We start from the raw sequence: 19,173 nt of genomic DNA, 5'->3' as shown, positions 1-19,173 counted from the left end.
AAAATAGGCAGGGGATTTCCCTGGTGGTGCAGTGGTTAAGAATCTGTCCGGGAAGATCCCACATGCCGCGGAGCAACTAAGCCCGTGCACCACAACTACCGAGCCTGTGCTCTAGAGCACGCGAGCCACAGCTACTGAGCCCACGTGCCATAACTACTGAAGCTCGCGTGCCTAGAGCCCACGCACCACAACGAAGAGTAGCCCCCCACTTGCCACAACTAGAGAAAGCCCGCGCAGCAATGAAGACCCAACGTAGCCAAAAAGAAACAAAAAGAATAGGCAGGCAGGCAATAGGGACAGGTGATCACAGTGGAGTAGAGATGAAGGTGAGTGGAGACAAAGGAAATCAAGGAAACTTCAAATGTAAATCAGACTCTATCCCATTCTCTAGCCAGAACCCTCCCTTCCAAAGGCTCACCATCTCAATTCAGCGTAAGAGCAGGGCCGGAGTCCGTACAATTTCCTACAAGGCTGAAGAAGACCTGGCGTCACGTACCTCCCTGACCTCATCTACTACCCTCCCCTCACTAACTCAGCTTCAGCCATACCGGCCTCCTCCCAGCCAGTACGCTACTGCCTCAGAACATTTGCACTTGTTATCTCTGCCTGTAACACTCTCCCACAAGATATTTACACGGTAGCTCCCTCACTTCCTCCAGGTCTTTGCTCAAATATCATCTGCTCAATGAACGCTTCCCTCATTGAAATTCCTTCTCTCACATATAAAAGCGATTCTTCTCTCCCAGCATTCCCTACCTTGCCACCCTGCTTTATTCTTTTCCATCTGTTTATTACCATCTGACATTCTATGTGTGATTCACTCCCACCCTCCCGATCGTAAGGTTCTTGCAAGCAGGGATTTGTGTCCATTTTGTCCATTCGTTCACTGCTATATCCCTCACACCTCTAACAGTGCCCAGTACCTAGAACCACTCCATAAACATTCATCAAAGGAATGAGTCGTGAGTCCAGGGTACTGGATGGATTGTACATTGGGGGACAAAAGTCATCCAGGATAAGAGCAGGGCTCGGGTTTGAGAGGAAGGTGATAAACAGGTATTAAAAGTCCAGGAAAAGTGTGGGTGAATGAGAAGGAAAAGGGTTGACAAAAAGAACAGTGGGTGGTATAGGCAGCATGTGCCTCAAAGGAGCTTTTATTTAATTTTATTTCCTTTCTTTTTTTTTTTTTTTGCGGTACGCGGGCCTCTCACTGTTGTGGCCTCTCCCGTTGCGGAGCACAGGCTCCAGACGCGCAGGCTCAGCGGCCATGGCTCACGGGCCCAGCCGCTGTGCGGCATGTGGGATCTTCCCGGACTGGGGCACGAACCCGTGTCCCCTGCATCGGCAGGCGCACTCGCAACCACTGTGCCACCAGGGAAGCCCTCATTTTGTTTTTAAAACAATAAATTTAGTTGTTATTTAATTCTGTTAGCTGTTGATTTCTTTTCTTTTTTTAGGATGGACACAAAAGGCCTGAAAATAGTGCTAGGGAACAGGAACGTGTGGACATCACCCCTCAGCTCTGTGGTGTGTGCAGCCCTTGAGAGTGAGCAGCTGCAGGAGAATGGATGTGTCCTGTAAGGCAAGCAGGTGTCAGTGGTGTGTAAACCTGGCGCACATCAGCATCGCCTGGGGTGGCTCTTAAAAAAGTAGAAAAGCCCAGGCCCCACTTCAGGCCAATTGAATCAGAATCTCCAGGGAGGGAGCCCAGGCTTCAGTCCTTGTTAAAAAGCTCCCCAGGTGACACTAATGTGTAGCCAGCGCTGTGATGCACTAAGGCAGATGACACTGCAAGAGGGAGGGGCCAGGGGACTTTGTCGATGTGCAACATGGGTCTCAAAGGGCACAGACGAAAGCCTGGGAGAGACGGTGAAGAGAAAGCACAAACATGTATGGGGATGAAACGCCCCAGGAGAGGCGAAAGGGGCTTACATTTAGGGTAGTGGCAGAGGATGGTACGAATGGAGAGGCGTTAAGAGGTCTCAAATTTATTTTTTTTTCCAAATTCTTTCCTTTTTTTTTTTTTGGCCATGCCACGCGCCTTGTGGGATCCTAGTTCCCCGACCAGGGATTGAACCTGGGCCCTCAGCAGTGAAAACGTGGGGTCCTAACCATTGGACCCCCAGGGAATTCCCTGAGGTCTCAAAATTCTGAGTTGACTCCTTTTAGAAGGAAATCACTGCGTGAAGTTGTCCCTGAGTTGAAACCAACTGGGGAGGTGCTGATTACCGCCCAGGGCCAGTTCCAGATTTGGGGAATTCAGAAGGTATAGCCAGGTCCAAGGGGGTGCAAGGTGGGGATGTGATTATTGTCTGCAGGTTTCTCTTGCTGGCTTTGGAAAACGGGAAGTGAAGTGGACCCCTCGATGTTCACTGCTACAGGCTGTGTTCCACAAATGATGACCAGGTCAGTCTTGGGTCTCCATCAGGAGAGGTGGAAGGCAGGGCAAGTGGGAGCAGTGATGATGGAGCTGCTCAGACTTAAGCCCCTGGACACTTGGCGGAAGGTGGTTTCCATGCAGTCCAGACTATAAGGGGTGGACACACTGGACACAGAGCAAGTTTTGGTTAGGCAGGGAGCTGGGCTGGCTAGACCAGGCCCAGGTCGCTTACAGTGTGAACCTGGAGCTACCCTTAATCCCACTGAGATGCTAAATCTATACCCATCCCCCAGCAACACCCCCTGGTTGGGTATTAGATTACAGGGCAAGGTCCAATTCAGTTCCTCTTTGAAAAGCAACCTTAGAAGTTTGTGGGTACAGGCCAGGGTACTGCCTCTGCAGACTAACTCCACCACCTAGCGCCACCTTGAGGCCTTCCCTAAAACGGGCCTGTTGTGCCAGTCAGTTCCGAGGTGCAGCTGAAACGTTACAGATCCTGGCCTCCTGGTCCTTCCCACTCTGGTGGTCAGGACTGTTACATCTCTTTTTCTGTCACTCATGTGGGTGTCCATGCATGTCTACAACTGTGTCTGGAGTTCCTGGGGCCCCTGAGAATGACTCTGGACTATCCCCTGAAGAGGGAGCAGGGATGAGCTGGGTTGTACCCAAGGAGCTAGCTGTACGTGCTTTCAGTTCCAGGGCTGATCTCTGAAGCCATGACGTCTCAAGGTGTGATCCAGGGCTTACCTGCACCATAATTTCCTGGGATTCTTGTAAAAATGCAGATTCCTGCGCTCCTACCTCAGAACTGCAGGATCAGACAACTCTCTGTAGAACTTCTGTAAGAATCACATAAAAACTGCAATAGGGCACCTCCTTATTGTTTCATCTTGTTTAGACATGGCAACCCACCTATATTTTGTCTATTTTGTGACTGAATCTAAGGTCCATAGCATGTTATCCGTAGTATGTGTTTACCCCTGGCCACGAAGGCCCACACCTGCCTGAGCAACTGAGGCCCTTAGGCCACTTCTAGTCTTCTCCTTTGCGCATCCTGAGCTAGCCTGCACACGCCCATGAGGCCATGCTTCTGCGAACACGTAGCCTTTACTGCACGGATGAAGGATGTTCTGAGGACCAAGGTGAGGTGTGTCCTGTGTATCATGCTGACACGGCAACAATCGTTCAAAAGGTGATTAATGATTAAATGCAGTTCAAAGTCTGTATCAAAGCACATATCTCTTCGAGAGTATGTCATAGCTTTTTCTTTTTCTTAAGAAAAGCTTGACCCAGAGCCATGCCTGATGCCTCAGTGAGAAGACTAAAAGTTGAAAGAGAAACGAGTTCCTTCCCTTAATTGATCAGTGGGTCTTCAATACATCACGTCTTGGGTGCTTTGGGGAATACAGACGTGAGTAAGACATGGTCAGTGCCCTCAAAGAGTTTAAAACCTACCTAGGGAGACAACACATTCACTCGTGTTAACTGGCATCGAAACAAAATAGTATAGGATATATGCTACTTAAGCATTATAGACCAAATGTGGCACAGGAGAGCTAACCTCTGAATCAGTTTCAGGATACATCCCCATGTCCGTCAGTGGTATTGTCCTCCACCTTGCTCAAGCCAGACACATGGAAGTCTTCCTTGATTTCTCCCTCCCCTCCGCCAACATATTCAGTCCACTAGCAAGTCCTTTTGGCTCTAGCTCTAAAACGTATCCTGAATCTGCTCACTTCTCTCCATGGCCACTGCCACCCCCTAGTCCAGGCCACCAGCATCTCGCTTCCTGGAGTAGTATCCCAGCCGCCTATCTTGGCCCTCTTTCCCTTCTTGCCACTCTCCAGGCCAGTTTTGTGTAGCAGCCAGAGTACTATCTTAAACGTATAAATTGGATTATTTTGATCCCTCACTTAAACACGTCCGGGACTTCCCACTGCGCTCAGCATAAAGAGGGAACTCATTACTGTGGCCTGCAAGCCCCCGCCTGGTCTCCAACCTCACTGAGCATCACTTTCTCCCTGGTTCACTAGCTCTTTCAGTCAGTTGAATACGGCCAGCACCCACCTCCGGTGTCTGCCCAAGTTGGCCCCTCTGCATGGAACATTCTATTATTTGTTCATCTTTCAGGTCTCAGCTTAGATGTCACCTTCTCCCAGAAAGGCCTTTCTTCGTTGCCTCCCATCTAAATTGTCTCCCTTGTTATTATCTTTCATACCACCCTTTCTTTCCCTTCACAGCACTTATTACAACTTGCACAGTTGACCCTTGAACAACATGGGTCTGAGCTGTATGGGTCCACTTATAAGTGGACTTTTTTCCAATAGTAAATACCACGGTACTACACGATCTGCGGTTGGTTGAATCCATGGATGGGAACTGCAGATACGGAGGAACCGCATATATGGAGGGCTGACTATAAGTTATATGCAGATTTTTCACCTACACAGAGATTGGTGCCCCAAACCTGACATTGTTCAAGGGTCAACTGTAATTATATATGTCTGTGTTTGTTTGTTTAATGTCTACCTCCTCCGCTAGACTGTGAGCTTCATGAGGGCAGAGCCTCTGTCTGTTTTGGTTATAATCATATTCTAAGTGCCTAGCATAGCACCTAGTATATAACAGATGCTCAATGTGTCCTCGGGATGAAAGGATGAAAGACTAAAGGAGTAAAGAAGTGAGATGGTTTAAGAAACGTTTTTGGAGAACCGGTAAGAGAACACCATAAACAAAGGCATGGAAACAGCTATTTATGTGCAAGATGTATTCTGGGGATGAGGGTAGACCGGTGTGGCTGGAGTATGGGGTCTGTGTTAAGTAAAAGCTATTGCAAATGTATGTTATAGTCATTTATAGTCATATAGCGAAAAAGCCTAAAACTCCGGGCTAAGAAGTGTAATCTTTATTTGGTCATGTCTACCATGCGGCTACCCCAGCCTGATCCCAGCTAGCCCCCAACAACCCAGGGTGGGCAGGATGCACCAGTCCTCCTCAGCTGCAAGAAGTTATGGGTGGCATGGCCCCTACATCTCCAGCCATGGCCAGGTGCCCAGCAGGATTCAGAATGAGCAACATCTGCTGTACCCACGCAGCTGGTGGGAAAGTGGAAGGGGTGGTACAGAAGGGCTTGTTGTCAAAGTACATCGAAAGTCCTCTTGCGTCATGCGACACCTTCTGAATATTTCATAGATGTCCAAGATGCTATCAGGACCCTAATACTGCAGGCTGACCAATATCTCTAGTCGTAATAATAGTGCCTACCGGGCTTCCCTAGTGGCGCAGTGGTTGAGAGTCCGCCTGCCGATGCAGGGGACGCGGGTTCGTGCCCCGGTGCGGGGAGATCCCACATGCCGCGGAGCGGCTGGGCCCGTGAGCCATGGCCGCTGAGCCTGCGCGTCCGGAGCCTGTGCTCCACAACGGGAGAGGCCACAACAGTGAGAGGCCCGCGTACCGGAAAAAAAAAAAAAAATAGTGCCTACCTCAAACGGTTACTATGAGGATGAAATGAGAGAATACCTATAAGGTATTTAGCATAGTGCCTCACATGCGGTAAGCACTCAATGAATGTTAGGTATTATTTCTGTTATTAATACCTTCAACAGCAGCAACAACAATGATATTGAATAGTTGAGGGAAGAAATAATAAGGGCTGAACTAAGGCAGAGACATTGAGGAATCCGATGAGGGCAGCATGTGCCTGAAATGGTCAGTCACTGTGGGCCCCAGAGGTGGGGATACATGTATAGGGAAAGGCCTTGAGGCTGGTATCCAGCCAGTGGTGGGCAGGGCAGGTTGCCTGGTCACTAGGCTGAGGCAGGTGATGCCCTGGGAGGTGGCTCCCCTCAAGGCAGGCCTTGTCACCGGGATTCAATTCCCGGCTCTATCGATCAGGTAGGAATTGTCACTGTGGCATCATCTGCTCGCCTTTCTTGATGTACCACTTGGGGAGGAGATGCAGGGCCCTCTGGCCTGTTGTCTTGGAGGAAGGCCAGAAGGGAGTAGGTGCCTGGGGGGGGCGCTGCCAGGGGAGGCGTGGGAGTGGGAGGGGCAACTAACAAAACTCTGTGCTGCCCGGGGCCAGGCTTCTATGGGGAGCTGCTAAGCAAGGTCTGCCTTGTCCCCATTTTTGTCACTTTGTGAACCTGGGGGCCTGGGAATCAGCTGTTGTCCAGAGGCAGAGCCCATGTGACACTGTGCAGTGCTTTTGCAAGAAGCACTCTTAGTCTCGGGAGGTCCCCATGCAGAAAGGCCATCTCCTCTGTTTACCCCGAACAACAGTACTTCTGATGCTTCACAGGCATCAGAAACGTCTGCTGGGGTGGAAGCGAGGCCCAAAGGTGGCCCAGACACTGAGAAGCCAGGGACCAAAGGACCTACAGGGTCACTAAATTTGGCAACAGACTGATAACACTTTTTTCAGCACTTCTATGTGCCAGGCAGTGCACTGAGACCTTTGCAGGAATGAGCTCGTTTATTCCTCAAAAAACCCTATGAGGTGACTACTATTATTATTCCCATTACACAGGTGAAGAAACGGAAGATTAAAGAGGCTAAGTGACTTACCCAAAGTGCCTGGGCCAGGACTCATGCACTCATAATAATAAAATAACATAGCTGCCGTTTACTGAGCATTAACTATGGGGCAGACCCTTGCCATATATTATCTCTTTGATTCCTTACTGTAACTCTACAAAGTAGGTACAATTATTATTCTTTCCATTTTACAGAGCAAAGTCAGTTAGGTGGTTAAGAAACTTTCCAAGGTCACATAGTCAGTAGGAGATAGAGCAGGGATTTGAACTTAAGCAAATGATTCCAGCTCCTAACGTGTTAACCTTCCACTACCTTCTCTTTTTCTCCAAAATAGCTCTTTTACCAGGGAAAATCTGAAGACAACCACAGTCATATATCTTGGACCATTTGTTTTTGATGATCTGCTTGCTCTAATATCCCCACGGAAACGGGAGAGTCAGGATCATTACAGATGGGAAAACAGAGGCTTAGCGAGGCCAAGTGACTTGGTGGGCATTAGACACGGAGCCAGTGACTGAGGCCTTAAGAGACCTTGATGTCTACTGGCTCTCATGACCGGAAATGACAATAAAGAGGATACACACTGCAGAAAATGGCGGGGGGAGTCTTCATCTGGCAGCTCCAACTCAAAAGAGAGTTTAGAGAAATTATAGCCAATATAAGATCCTTCCAGGAAAGAGCCGAGAAAAAAGAAAAAAAAATGTTTCTGTGTAGCAATGTTAAATCAATCCATGCACTCCAGTCAGAGGAGAAACCTGGGCTCCTTCAAATGGGGTCTTAGGTTATGGTTTGAAGATGGACTTGGTCCCATGGGTATATTCTCGAAATCTCTGGGCATGGATTCGTTGCACTCATGAGTTTGAGTCATATCAATTCGACTTCAATGAGTCTGTATTGGTGGATGCCAAATATTCCTTGCTTCGTGCTGCAAGTTTGATAATGAGAATCAGACAGGAAGGACTGTTGTTCAGCCTATTCTGGGCCCTCCCCCCGACTATCTCCCCCTTTACAGTCTCCCCTTTAGCGGAGAGCATCCAGGAAGTCATTCCCTACCTCTGCTCCTCTATAACCGTGGCACTGGCTTCCGGAAGGGAGTGGAAGGAAGAAAATAACAAGTATGTTTCACATTCCCAGGATCCATGAAACTAACAATAGTCACAGGGGTCTCGGGAATGTACTTCTCAATGCCAATATTTACAGCTTTACTCAGTTTTCAATTCTCAGGAATCAAACCCAGCCTCCCAGGCCCACCCCTACAATGATACGTAATAACCCTGGCAACATGACTCTGCCATGAAGACCAACTCCCCCTCCTTTCTTGGTGTTTAAAGTTACCCAGACTCTTCAGAGCTCAGACTCTTCACACCCAAGAAAATCTGTTGCTATTCACCTTTGGTACAACCCAGCCTGACACACGCCATAGGGAACCGTTAGTAGCAGAATACTCTGTTCAACCGTGCAGGCCCCAGGACCAGACCGATAGATCACTGAGCCACTCACCAGCTGACTGAACTTGTGCAAGTCACTTGGTGGCCCTGAGCCTCAGTTTCCTCCTCCATGATCTGAGAATACTAAGAGTGCCTACCTGATGGAGCTGTGGAAGGGATTGAATGGGATGACGCATGCCAGGAGGGTGGCACAGTACCTGGCACATGGCTCAGTAAATGGTGGCTATATGTAAAGAGCAAGACTTGCTGTCTCTGAAAGTTTGCCTTTGGAGAACCACTTCTCTAGCTCCAACTTCCCCTGTAATGAAAGGAAGGGCTGAAGGCTGAGACTCAGGGAAAGAAGTGGGGCAAAGAGGTGTGTACTTTTTTTTTTTTTTCCTTTGGCCACACCATGGAGTTTGTGGGATCTTAGTTCCTGACCACGGATTGAATCCAGCCCCGCTGGACCGCCAGGGAAGTCCCCAGAGGGCTGTACCTTGATGCTGACCCCCTTCCTTTTGGCACTTAGAGGGCAGGACAGTATTGAGAGAGGGCCTATGACTGAAGGAAATTAAATCAGTAAGGTGATGACCGGAGGGGTGATGGGTGGAGAGAAGGTGTTTAAAGTGCAGTGTGGGTGGGGGAGATGAGGAAAAAGCTCAGGGGTTGAAATCCCCTGAAACAAGAGAACCCGCTGCAACGCTGTGAGTTGATTGAAGGAAAGAGAAACAAAAGCTTACAAGTCAAAGGAGGGACAGAAGCTTCAAAAGGGATTCAAAGGAGAGCTTGGGCAGAAAGGGGCTGAGTTCTGGAAGCCTCCTTGTCCTTTCTCAGAAATGCTTTGACTGAAGATTTTGTGCCAAAGGGCCTGAAATATGCTCATTATTGAATAACTGGTCAGTTCGCTCATCCAGACTTGCTCTTATTAAAAAGAACAGTCTGCTCTCCACTCACCTCAGCAGAAACCAGCCCCAGGGAACTAGGTCAAAAACCAGCCTCCCCAAATGCGGTCTCATATCATAGGTTTCTCAGCCAGAGCTACTGGGAGATGTGGACTTTCCCACTTTGGAAAATGGGTTTCATTCCCTCAGGCCCAGGGAATCTTGCCCCCTGAAAGTTACCACAGGAGGGGGTTACAGCCTTCTCTGTCTTCTAAGGAGCTGGTTAACAGATAGACTTCCTGGGTCCACTCTTGGAGTTTCAGATTCAATGAGTTAAGGTGGGGAATCCGACATATTTTTTTTTTGAAATGCCCCCAAATGATTCTGTCACAAAGCAAACTTTGACTTTGCAGACAAGTATGCTTTGTATAGATGATCTATTCCTAACTATGTTTTCATTTTATATGTGAGGAGGCTGAGGCTCAGAGAAAATTAAGCACTTGTTCAAGGTCACACAGCTAATTAGCAACAAAATCAGAACTGGAATTCGGGTCCTCTGTCTCCCAATTCACTGTAAGCTCCACTTACCGACTCTCTTTGCCTCTTAATGAGATTGTCCTTTCTAGTTTAAGTGTGGGGACAGATGTCCTCTCCTGGTTCTAATCAGAGTTAAACAGCAACACTACCCTTGCAGAATAATTCATTAGAAAACGAAACATGACAATCCCCAGTCCTACGAAAAGCATCAAGCATAGTTTTAAAAAGAAAATATGACCTTTTCCCTTATGACCATCCATAAGGAGAAATGTATCACATGATTTATGTGTAGAGACCGGTATCTGTGGCTATAATGTTTCAGTTTTAAATTATTCAGCGTTGGGGAGTTCCCTGGCGGTCCAGTGGTTAGGACTCAGCGCTTTCACTGCCGCGGCCCCGGATTCAATCCCTGGTCAGGAAACTAAGATCCTGCAAGCCACGCGGCACTGCATGCATGCATAAATAAATAAATAGTTCAGCATCGAAGAAAAGACACCCTAGTTTTAAGATGGGACATTCGTTAACTCAACAACCAAAGCCATTTTTTTTTCAAGGCAGCAAAGACTAATAATTATATTCCTGGCCATCAGTTCCCCTGTGAAGGATCCTTACTCTAGTCCAAACCTTTAAAAGAAAAAAACCCCACAAATATTAGATAGGATCTAAAGCCATTTTCCAAATACCAAGATTTTGAGGTAAATGGGAAACCACAAATAATAACTGGCAATCGTTCAAATAAGCATCCCAGGGGTGGGGTAAATACCACATTAGGTAAAGTGAACGATGGGTAAGTACAAGGGGTACTCTTAAATATATCAAATTAGGAAGCTGCACTTTAAAGGCACCTATATCCATCCCTAGAGGAGAGAAGTTGCCAGATTTTTAGCTAGCATGTGTTGGGGGTATGTCAGGAGCCTTTTCCAGCAATGTCCAACTCTCAGAACATTTCTCCTTTCCAGATGTGTCTTCTCCATCTGTAAAATGGGTACACAATCACTGCTCTTTCATTTCCCACCCATGCTCTGCCACCCCCAAGGGATCTGACGGTTACTGCTGTTGCTCTCGCTCTTCTGACTAAAGATAGTTCTTAAGCCACACAAATGACCGCTCTGATATCCATCTTCTCCTAATCCGTGGATCCTACCCATGGCCTAAAGTAAACACCAAAATTCCATTGACCGTATCTGGATGTTGGCAGGAAAGAGATGCAAGAAGATGAAGCAAGCCCAGGCAGAATGAGGAGAAAAGTTACACCTGTACCTGTTTGTCACTACTCCCTTTGCAGAGGGTGACATCACTGTTTATTTCCATTAGAATAACTCCTCATGGGAGGGCCTCAAACTTGTCCTCTTTGCAGGAAGGCAAGTTGGATAGAAGCTAACTCCTACTCAGCACTCAGCCTCTGGAAAATTCTGGAACCAACCTAGCTGACCTCAGAGTTTAGTGAAGATGCAGCAGTAGCTTTGTTCCAAGTGTCTTACAAGGTACATCTCTAAAGTTCATTTGCCATTGTCTGCTGCTGCGGCTGCTGCCAGCAGAAATGGCCCTAAATAGCCATTCATTTCACAGTGAATTTAGAGGGACTTGATGTTGGAAAATGCTTTCGACACAGTTCTAGTTGGAAACGAATTAAAAAAACATGTTTGCTGAAATAATTGAAGGTGAAACGTGTATTACATGCGTTTCACGTGCAGTTAGGGATTTCTGCCCACAGCCTTTTATGGTGCCAAATGTGAGTTTCTGCCTAGCACTTGACTTAAGAAGCAAAACCTGAATTATCATAAGACATCAAGAGGAGGAGTAAAGTATACTTCTTTACACTGCAGTTGGAGTGTAAACTGGTTAAAAAAACCCAACACTTTAGAGGACAGTTTGGAAATATCTAGAAAAAAAAAACTAAACAAATCCAGTCCTAGGAATTTTTCTGAAGGAAATAATGAGCCAAACACATATAATATAGCCCAAGGACATTCACTGTGGCATCGTTGAAGTGCTCATAAAGGAATAGAGTGACAATGGTTATTTTTAAAAATCGTAAACATTGGGCTTCCCTGGTGGCGCAGTGGTTGAGAGTCCGCCTGCCGATGCGGGGGACACGGGTTCGTGCCCTGGTCCGGGAAGATCCTACATGCCGCGGAGTGGCTGGGCCCGTGAGCCATGGCCGCTGAGCCTGCGCGTCCGGAGCCTGTGCTCCACAACGGGAGAGGCCACAACAGTGAGAGGCCCGCGTACCGCAAAAAAAAAAATCGTAAACATTTCTGTGCAATGAAAGACACTAAAATCAAAGTCAAAAGATAAACAATAGACTACTTACTATATTTGCAACATAGATAACAGTTAAATTGTTACTACTCAAAATATATAAAGAGATCCCATGTATCACAGTGAGAAAGAAAAACCCAATAGAAAAACAGGCAAAGGATATGAAATGGCAACACGGAACAAGAAATGCAGATGTGCTATAAACATACGAAAAGATGCTGGTACTCAAAAAAAATGCAAAGGAAAAGGAGATTTTTTTCAGCAATCACATTGTCAGAGATTGAAAGGACCAACCAACATAACTGAAATCGGTGAGGAAGGGCATGGAGAAATGGCCATGTGGATGGGGGGCAGGTGGGGAGGGAAGTCGCTGTCACCTTCCTGGAGGGCAATTGGGCAGGCTCTCTAAAAACCACAGGTGTGCAAACCAAACTCTTTGAACCAGCAAGGTCACTACTGTGAATTTATACGACAAAAACGCTGGTGACAGTATGGAGAGGTGCGTGTAGAAAGAGGTAGGCTGCACCAATATTTAATAATTTGTAAAAATTTGAAAGAATGCAAAATTTCAGTAATGCTCATATTAGAAATTAGGTCAGAACCAGATGACAGAATACTATGCAACTGTTAAACAGAATGAACTAGCTAGAAGTGTACCGGCGGGCAAAGACCTCCAGATATAGAGTCCAATGAAGAGCATGTTGTAGAACAGTATGTGTAGTCTTGGTCACATCTTTTATTATTATTTTAGGCACATGAATACATATATGAATATTCATAGAAACACACACAAAATGACACAAACCAAGCTGTGAACATAGTGGGGGATCAGTGGTGGAGAGGCCAGGAACATTCTACTTCATATTCCTATTTTTACAAGCATGAGCATATATTATTCTGATCATAAAAATGCTTTTTTTAACAAGAAGTGAGGCAAGCTGTGTCGTTCCCCCACAATGTCCAGCTCCCACTCCCAGCCTCTAAAAATGTCCTCTTCAAGGACATGTGTTCCAGCATCTAAGACAATTTCGAATCCCCAAAGCCATGAGCTTTTGCTATTTAGAAGTTGAAGTAGGACGAGAAACGCTGGAAAGAAATGAAGAGTTGTTGACTTCTTTTAGAAGAGTCTCGTTTCATGCAATGGTGGCATGATTGACACCCTTTCTAGAACGATTTCCCTCTCCCATCCTTCCAAGTCTCCTGCCAGTCTTCCTGCCATGCCTCCTTTCCTCCCCATCTCTTTCATAAGGCTGGGAGAAAGGGAAATGGCCAGCTCGTTTCAGTTCCTTTTCCGTTTTTCCCTCAAGTGCAGGACTCAATCCCATTCTTTTATCCTAAAGAAATGTCACTCTAACCAACCCCGCACCCCCAGTCTTTTTGGCACAAGACTCATCCCAGTATTTCCAATTCCCTCCTAGGTAAGGTTGACAATTCCAGCTCTGGGAATCTTTAGTATGTAGGGAGCATCTACAAGTGACCCTAGGCTGTGTACCAACACCAACAGCCAGCAGAGCAGGAGCCCGAGACCCAGATGGCCGTGAAATTACATGCACGTGTTAATGGATGTGGGTCCTTCTTTGGGGAGTACATCAGTAGCTTTCATCAAGCTTTGATGGAGGTCCTTAGGCCACACAATGTTAATAATAACCAAGATAGAGGGACTTGGTTGCTTGAATCACCCACTGAGTATTTCGACAGAACACCCAGTCCTTAGGTTTCCAGCTGGCCGCATGGCTTGGTGAATCAGACAACTGTACACTCAAGAGGAATGGAGATTGAGAGATACGGGGAAGCACGGCCTTTGAGGGCTCCACTAGAGACCTGTCCCTCTGCTAAAGCCCACACAACTCAGGCCTGGACATGACCTCCAAGTCCCACTGAATGAGCCAATCCACACTCCCCTGAACTACACAAGAACACAGCTGGGTCTAGTATAAAGAGCACAAGGAGGCAGCAGATCTGAGTTTTAGCTTTTAGGATGACTTCTGTCATGTGGTTAGCTGTGTGACCTTAGGCAGCTCACTGTACTTCTCTGGTCCTCGTTTTCCTCATCCAAACAGAACATTCACACCAGATGAACTTCACAAGGCACCTGTAGCTCTACCATACTATGACTCTGCCCTCCTGGACAGGCATTTCCACTCAGCCCTCCAGAACAGAGAATGACTTCACTCTCAATATCCAGCATCACATCTTAAAGTCACACAGTTTTCTCTTGTGGCTAAACGCAATCCTTCCTCCTGCACCTGAAGCCTGCTGCTTTCATGCGGGGAATGGCTGGTCCGTGTACAGAGCACTGTAGACTATACCTCTAATGCCTTCACATCAGTCTCTACCTCAAACCCAGTTTGTAATGATCCTTAGCAGTAAATCCTCAAGAACTCCATTATTCTAATGGCCACGGCCTCCTAGTGGCAAAATGGACCCCGGAAGCTGTGCTCAAGAAACCTCTCCTGCAAACAGGACTCTGGCCCAGATGGGCCACTGGGGCCACTGGAGATGAGCCCTGCAGCAGTCAGCTTCGAAGATGGTCCTTTAGAACTGCTTCTGCAAGAGGATGAGTGTGAAGGATAAAAGCAACTTCCCAACTACATTTAATTCCCACCTCCAGGGTTTTCTGGTCAGCAGGGTGTGTTCAGATTGATGGGACTTTTCTTGAGGCTGTACTGATGATACCTCTGGACCAGGAAATTAAAGGCCACACTGAAATTGCCAGGATGTGAAAGGAAGTAAGCCCAGAGAACTGAGTCACTCAAGGTTGAATGAGGATAGGTCTCTGCAGAGCAGAGAACTGAGGCAGTCTGCCCAATAATGTAGCAGAAAAACAGGATCTGGGCTGGAACTATAGGATAATTGCCTTAATTCTTCACTTCCCTTTCATAATAACCTTGAGTTTATATACAGCCTTTCTTCTAAGGAGCTCAAAATACTTGCAGAGATATTATCTTAGTTGTCATCACACCATCACAGTCAATGATTATTATCAACTTCATTTTACACATGGGGGAAGGAAAGCCTGGAGGGCTGAAGCGAGTCATCCAAGTTTACCCAGCAAGACACCGACAGCCTCCAAACTCAGCACAAATGCTCTTGCCCAGCATTGCCCAAAGAATGTTCTTCTCCGCACCAGCCCAGCCAACTGCTTGTTGGAACACAAGGTTCTGTGGGAAAATATATCTGGGAAATGCTGCATATTCTCTTCTCCTGGAGAGTCACGATATACCCTAGCCTAGTGAAGTCTTTTAGAAGCCTTGCAGTAAGCAAAACCGTTTTTGTTTAAGCGAGAATGTCTCAAAGTAAACTTAACCACAAAACTCTGTGTGTGTGTGTGTGTGTGTGTGTGTGTAACACCTACTAACATCCTATGGAACTAGTCTTTTTTGGAACCCACACTGGGAAGCACTGTCCTAGCCAGTAGACTAATCCGAGTATTAGCACAGCAACAGATCAATTCCATTCCAGCCCAAGCTGGGGGGCGGGGGGTGTTTTTAGAGCTACTGCCTGATACCTTCTGGTATTGACAGCCAGTGAACAAAGGAACTCGATGCGCCCAAAGGACCCCAGGCCATCATTTCCTCTGCAGCAGGGCATTGGCCAGATGGGAAGAAGCCAATTCAAACTCACCCACTTCTGCTGGCACTCCTTTTTCATAGAGCCCAGGGCTCTTTTTGGTGTTCATTTAAGGGAGGAGATGCTCAGGATGCTGGTCCAAACCCTCAGAGCCCCACTCTTAACTTGCAGAATTTTGTGCCCACCAGGCACTTCCAGTAGAAATCATCCATCTCTTAGGTTCATTTCCAGTGCCATTCATCAGCCCGTGCAATCAGTGCCAACACAACAAAACAAGAGAACGTGCCCCTGTTCTGGCTTCACTGCATGAGTATTAGAGTAGTCATTGTATATCCATTTCAGAACTAACACACAGCACAGAAATCTTGTGCTATCATTAATTACCAGTGACACTACTAAAAGTACCTAAGACGTAAAACTCCCTGAACACCCTGTCCTGATTAATTTGTATTTTATATACAATTCAAATGATGAAAGATCACAGACAATGGATTTAATATTTACTACTGACATTTTCATGTTTTCTTTTAGTGTTTATTAAACATCCACACCATGAGGGAAAATGCTTCCACTGAAATTGGTAGATTTGTGTGCAAAAAGTCAATGTAATGCAAGTATACCTTTCTGTATCCATCCATTGGCTATGCGAACAATTCTGTGTAAATGGATTTTTGGTAAAAATATTCACTGTAAAGGTCACAGGGGCACTGTTATTTAAGACGATTTGATTATGAATCCTTTTGTAAAGCAACGAATTCTGCAATGTGAATACTGTCCATCTAGTTCGTTTGCCTTGTAAATCCATAGTTACACATATCAGATTTGCTTAAAGCAAAACACACTAATATTAATAAATAAGCTAGACTTTTTTTTTTTTTTTTTTTTTTTTTTGTGGTACGCGGGCCTCTCACTGTTGTGGCCTCTCCCGTTGCGGAGCACAGGCTCCGGACGCGCAGGCTCAGCGGCCATGGCTCACGGGCCCAGCCGCTCCGCGGCATGTGGGATCTTCCCGGACCGGGGCACGAACCCGTGTCTCCTGCATCGGCAGGCAGACTCTCAACCACTGTGCCACCAGGGAAGCCCGCTAGACATTTTTTTAAATGGGGATGTGTTCTGATCCTTATCAGTCTGCAGTACTGGCTCCTTTTTCATTCACCATTAATCACCATCCCAGTCCAGGGAGATTCATCCTGAGTTTGTTGAGAACGTGACAGTAACACTTCCAAGGACTCCCTGCAGTTTTACTTAACTATGACCCTTCTGCCTTTATATACGCTGTCCCTTCAACTTAGCCATCTGGTGAATTAATTCTTCAACACTCACTCAAATGTCACTTCCCCTGTGAAGACTTCCTTGATCATTCCCCCCTCCTCCAGCCAGGCATCCCTCTTCCATGCTCTCACAGTAAACTGCCCGGCCCTTGTCAAACTCTACTGTAATGATCTGTTTACACATTCTCTCTTGCCTACCACACTATGCACTCCCTGAGAGCTGAGATGATGTTTTATTCATTTATTCATTGCTATACTTCCAATACCTAACACTACTGGCACATAGCAGGTGTTCAATAAATACCAGTTGTTTGAGTGAACGATCACTGTCCTTAACTGTACATTTTTGAACGCTGAAAAACGCTTTATTAAAACCATAAATTAAAATGTCAAAGAGGAGGTTTACCAGTTTTGTTCATTTTATTGATACCTTCTCTCTTTGATTAAAAAAAAAGAGCATGCCAATTCACACCTTATGGGTCAACGACAACAAAAAACTCTCAACCAAATTCACAACTAAGACATAGTGCTTTTAGTATGCCCCTTTTTCTCCAAACATACAGCTACAACCTAACCCACCACTAACATAACTGCAGTAAAGAAGACATGAGGATCCACTAATTGAAGGGTGGGGTGAGGAAGTTAGGAGGGGGGGAGTTACTGCAGAGATCACTGTAAGAGCTTTGTATCCTCATTGGCTGAGAGAGAGAAGCCTGCCAAGAAAGTTGGGCATCTTTGGGGAAAAATAATGATGTCCAGTAAGACCTGGCCAATGTGGCTAGAAATTCCACATCCAGAATGTCCTAAGCAACAGCCCCAGCTGGGGGCTTTCCATCACTTTGAAACCATCATCACCCTTCCGACATGGGCAGAACAGGTTGGACCTGATCGGCCTGCGTATTACTGCAATCTGGCTTGGCATGGAATGATACCCAAGGACATGTAATGCCAGGAGTAGCCCAGCCCCATGGCGCGCGCGCGCGCGCACACACACACACACACACACACACACACACCACACTCCAACTCACACTCACTGAATCCCACATAAACCTGCACCATCTCCCACATCTGCATTCCTGTGTGCCCAGTCACACACGGGGAGTGCCCCCTCACATTCCCTCACTTCCCTAGACTGCCCGGCCCACACCCCACTCTACGGGCGGACTGCAGCCTAGCCTGGAACTGGAAGCTGGTGGGGACTGGTTTTGTTGTACGCAACAAAGCCCCATGCACCCAGGTGCCCCGCTGAATCGACTCCATCCATCTCTCCCCTCCCCCATCCATGAGCTCCCAGACAAGAGAAAGCTCAGCTCTGGGAAGTGGATGCGGGGAGCGGGGGCGAAAAGAAAGAGAGCTTTAGGGGTGGGCGGGGGCAGGAGTCCGGGCAGCTTCCGAGCTATCTCGCCATGAAGCGACAGGGACGGCGAACTGGCAAAGGGACCGAGCTGCCTTCCCACCCCACCGCACCCCATCTATTCATAGAAAAAGACCCAAAACTGAGAAATAATCTACCCTCCCGTCCGCCCCATGCCCTCCTAACGGCTCTCGGAGCCACTGGCGCTCCAACAGCCTGCAACAAAGCGCCCCCGACACAGACCTGTTCCAGCCTCTTACTGGCCCGAGCGAAGGGGAGCCGCGGCTGAAGGTTCTGCGCTTCGCCGCCGGGCAGCAGGCGCCAAGGGATGGGAGGGGGAGCAGGAACTGGGAGAGGAAGGAGAACGAGAGGGGACAGGAGGCGCGGCGGCAGCGGAGGCGCGGCGGCAGCGGAGGCGCGGCAGCAGCGGAGGCGGCGGCCGGAGGAGGAGGCGGCGGAGGCGGCGGCGGCGGAGGCGGCGGCGGCGGCGGCGGCGGCGGCCTCTGTGGCAGCTGCTGAGGATGCTCTGGCGAGGGGCAGGGCTGGGTGCGCGGGGCGTGGGCTCACGTGCGCCCCATGGCCCGGGGATGCGCGCGCGTCTGGGTGTGTAAGAGCATCTGGGTGTATTTTGACTGTGATTATTCCAATTCCGACCTAGTCTGGAACTTGTGGTTCCTGCAGCCGGGCGGAAGTGAAACCCTTTCAGTCTCCCAAGCCTGACTATGCCGGCCAGAGGATGGGAGTTGGGGGTGAGGGAGCAAGAAGGGGTTCAGTACCAGGGCGCCAGGCCCGCCATCAATGAACAACACGTCCCTACGCTTCAGTCTTCCTAATGGGCCCTGGTAAATTGCATCCACACATATCTTTGGGAAACCTATAGCTAAGGAGAATAGAAAGAGACCAAGAGACCAAGGACAGTCACCATCACATCCTGCTGAGTGAGCTGTTCGTA

Source organism: Stenella coeruleoalba, assembly GCF_951394435.1.
Source record: "Stenella coeruleoalba genome assembly, chromosome: X".
In the NCBI taxonomy this organism is placed as follows: domain Eukaryota; kingdom Metazoa; phylum Chordata; class Mammalia; order Artiodactyla; family Delphinidae; genus Stenella; species Stenella coeruleoalba.
This window is presented reverse-complemented; position numbering follows the sequence as displayed.